Here is a 4,245-nt window from a genome sequence, read left to right on the forward strand (position 1 = left end):
GAAAAAAATGGTCAAGTCTTTATTGACCTAGTCAAAATCGATTCCCCCAAATTTATCCTGCAATACCGCATTTCCCTGCAAAAACCTGATTCATCCTGTTTCCAGCAATTCTGATAGTCCTCATACTCTAAATTCCCACAGATCTAAAAATTTAAACAAGAAAAGATGCATCATTAAGAAAGGGAACCAAAGACATGTTACATCAACATGTTCTGAAATTCTCAGCATTTACATGCTACAGGTTTAAACATCAAAGGCATTCTATAAAGAAAGGGAACCAAAGACAATAAACTAGGGGTGGGTTTGAGTTGCATTATAAAAAAAAACAGATGTCAAATTGTATTAAAACATAGCACAACTGAAACAATTCAGAGGTAAATGAATTTACAAGTTTATTACGTTGTGTTGGTTCAACTATGTTTGTTTTAGCTTCTAAGGATTGCATATAGCAATTTCTTACAGTGAGAAATCAGAATGCCGCAAATTATTGTGGCTTTGAGAGGATGATCACACGATGATGCCCCGATGATTCCCCAATTCTCGTCTCGTAAATACGACCAAGATGATGAAGAACATGTCACAAATACCTATGTAAGTAATTCACGTGTAAACAAAAGCCATAAATTAAAACAAAAAAAAACAAGTATCTTACAAGCAGCCAACATTCGGTACTGGGTGCTGAAAATGAAAATGAACAGATTCACACATTTATCATGAGCGCAAATAACAGTATCAACTACGAATATCTGAAAACACAGTAAGTATCTAGGCCTCATAGTCATGATTAAGTTCTTCAATTCAGGAGATTGAGGGAGAAATCTGAGGTGAAATGGTTTGTTACATACAATATCTAGATAAGTCGGTATCCTCTACTCCCGACGCACAAAGTAAAATCCTTAAAACTAGTATAACATCTTGTATTACAGTCATTACTAAACAAATCAAAAGAATTGCTTATAGTTTAGGATGAACTTTCTCCGTTGGAACAATAAGAACTTGCAAGAAGTGATCAAAGAGCAGATAATTATTCATACACTCCGCGACAATCTTAGCCACCTACATTTGGAAATAATTACATTCAGTTACAACAACACAAACTTGAAGTAACACATACAAGTCAAACACAGCAAGTACAAGTACAAACCTCAGGAGGCTCAAACTCGATAAAGTAAGTGCTCAAAGAGCTGTGCAATGCTTTTCCATGTGCAACATATCCTTTCAATCATACTAATCAAGTTTCCAAGTTCTAAGTTGTATTGAGTGATATAACTCACCTATGTAATGCGAGGTCATCAAAATATCTACAGGTCGAGGAATGAACTTCATTGTAGCCACCATGTTCCGATAGTTCCTGTTGCCTCATTAAGTTAGAAACTTAGGACTTTGAGCATTCAATAACAGAAAGGAAAATATATAAATATTGGTAAACAACACAAAGTGACCACATCAGTGTGCTATATCCAAAATTATAGCTGTAGCTGTGGTTAATCTGAAGTCTGGGAGCCTCGAAGAGGCAGATGGTCAATAAGATGTAAACGTGAAGTGATTTCTCAAGTGTCACAAGTTGTAGCATTAAATGGGTCTTCGTTCAGAGATAGCAAGTTGTAGACACTATCAGAGGCAATTGCTGGTTTATATAATCTATGCAGTATGAGATTCATAGAATTCTAAAATCAACCAACTATTACACAGGGTAAAATGTGTGAAAAGTTAAGCATATGAAACCTGGGAAGATGAGGATCAAAAACTCTCCCGCAGCTCCTCCATTGACAGAAGCTGGACTGAAACATTGGGATTTCAGTTAGACGAGGAATCGTCTGGGGTACTTAAAAAATACAGAAAGACCAACATAACACAGTTACCGTTTCTGGGGCAAGAGCAGATGGCATTGTAACTTCTTGGTATTCAAACCTGACTTCCTCTTTCTGTAAACCAAATACAGCTTGATAGTTAATATAACTGAAAACGTGCTTGCATCTTATTCTTATGCCTCTGCTCTCAATAGCGGTATCTTACACATGCAATTTTCTAGGAAATATTAAAATCGAATTTTAGAAACTGATTGGAATTTGGGAAAATGTTATTACTCGAAAAGAAGAGCAAAGTGAATATGACATTTTCCTTTTGCAATGCATCTACTCGTTGAGTAGCAAAGCTATTCCCCATCACAAAGATGATGAACTTTATATACAATTGGCACTGCAAATTATGTATTTAAATTATCTAATGGTTCAATATACTTCATATATCCCAAAATATATAACGTGCATTCAAAATGCGGCGGATCAACAGGCAATAGCACAACCTACTAATCAACAAGACCCAAGCACTTAGACGAGGTAATAACCTAAACCTTCGGATAATATGTAGTGCATGACAAAATCAATGTGTCTAAAACAACAAGATGAAGGATATGCTCAGAACAACACAATCCTTGACAATTTGTATACCACCAAGACTCGATAATCAAAATACCTTCAGAACGATAGCAAAATATGACAAGTAAAAGCAAAATAAAATGGTAAAAGCATGCCCGTGCAACCAACCGTCCTCCAAAAATCGGTGCAAACCTTGGAGCATCAGGTAATGTGAATCCACGAAATATGTTTACCTTCAAAACATAAAGAGACAAACGAGTAACTGATAATTATAAACCAAGACATCTCATATAGCCCGAGAAGCAGTAATTCTGTTTACGCCACATCTAGGAGGAAAGTGAAACATAAAAGAAACATAGCAAGAGTCAAACATACTTCAATTGGCTCCAAATACAGTACATGTTCAATCAGTGAGGTCTCGTGATTCTCTTCTTCCCTCCATATCGATTTGGTTGCAGCAATGAACTATTCCCTTGTGGCAACACCAAACAAGTTAGCTACCACCATCAACATCGATTACCCGAAACCACTGTCGTAAAGTACCTTTATGAAGTTATGCATTTTATGTTATAAAGTACACATATACCTTGGTCAAAGCAATAATGTCAACCTGGTGATATGATGATAAAGTCCCTGTAAAAACCACAATGTCACATTGCCATAAAATAAAATAAATTCTTCCGAAGGTAACCATCAATAAAATCAACTGTTTTCCGCCTTACAGACATCACAACAAAGTCTTAGATAGATGAATTCTCCAATTGAAATCATTCCATTATAATTAATCAAACAAAAATTAAATCTAAATCAGCAAAATTAAGAGACTCGCCATGACCAAAATAATCATATGCTTTCACAACACATATTACAATCACAAGACCCCAGTTAGTACCAACAACAACAAATCAATTACACGATTCTTGCCAAGAATAGCATGGACATAATCAGAGTATTCTGAAACATCAAAAAGTGGGTCTGCCGATACATCATTCAGTTCACCCAGATATTAAAAACAGATCTCAAAACCACTAAAAGAAGATAATCTCAAAACTACTAAAAGAAGATAATAATGCTAACTTTAAATGAAACCCTAATTGAAATTAGGGTTCACAAAATCAGTTTACAGAAAATTGGAAACCCTAATTGAAAATTTGGGGGGGAAATCGATATAAATAATGGATAAGAGAGAGTTACCTCATATCACCCAGATCTTGACGACATCTTCAATCATTGATGATGTTTGGAGAAGAGTTTGCATTCTGGGTTTTAGGTATTCTCCGTCGTCGCTTCCAATAAGAATTAAAAACAAAATCAAAATTTAAATAAGAACGAAAAGAATAAATCGAGACATAACGAGTGAGAGACTGATATGAATTAGAGATTGAGAAACTATAGAAAGGGGAAGAAAGAGAAAAGAGAGTTGGGTAAGAAAGGATTTTGGTCTGAGTTTTTATTTATTTTTTTTGCTCTGAAAGAAAGGAAGAAGAAAGAAGTAGAAGAGAAACTTATCTCTTCCCGATTGTCTAAAGTCAAGGGGTCAAGTGGTCAAAGAGGGTGGAAGTGTTACCGGGAAGCATGTGAATCGCATGCTTATGATCTCCACTGTTGCTATTAGCAACAGTATCCCTTCGGTTGCGAGATTAGCAACAGAGAAAAATTGTTGCTAAACATCAGTAACAGCTTTTTCTGGTTGCTAACTAGCAACAGCTCTATTTCTGTTACTAATCTGAGTTGCTAATGCTGAATTTGGTGTAGTGCAAGTACGATGACTCCCAAAAAGGAAAAAAAAAGTCGAATACCTAATGGGAAATTACATAACCAATAGGATTTGGGGGGACCACTAAGATTTAGGGGCCCTAGCCCGTCG

At 35.9% G+C, this 4,245-nt stretch overlaps 1 long non-coding RNA gene across 3 annotated transcripts; it reads right to left on the reverse strand.

Annotated features, from left to right (window-relative positions):
- Positions 1–681: 681 nt before the first annotated feature.
- Positions 682–3,824, reverse strand: LOC113326128. Of its 3 annotated transcripts, none has more exons than XR_003348318.1 (8): positions 3,573–3,824; positions 2,965–3,011; positions 2,754–2,843; positions 2,571–2,611; positions 1,863–1,925; positions 1,726–1,781; positions 1,275–1,351; positions 682–1,056 (listed from the first exon to the last, which is right to left on the reverse strand). It is a non-coding gene; the product is annotated as an uncharacterized LOC113326128 (long non-coding RNA). The 3 variants fall into 3 exon arrangements; XR_003348316.1 differs by having other exon boundaries at positions 2,754–2,850; XR_003348317.1 differs by having other exon boundaries at positions 2,547–2,611; positions 2,754–2,850.
- Positions 3,825–4,245: the final 421 nt, after the last annotated feature.

Source organism: Papaver somniferum, unplaced genomic scaffold, assembly GCF_003573695.1.
Source record: "Papaver somniferum cultivar HN1 unplaced genomic scaffold, ASM357369v1 unplaced-scaffold_10, whole genome shotgun sequence".
Classification (NCBI taxonomy): domain Eukaryota; kingdom Viridiplantae; phylum Streptophyta; class Magnoliopsida; order Ranunculales; family Papaveraceae; genus Papaver; species Papaver somniferum.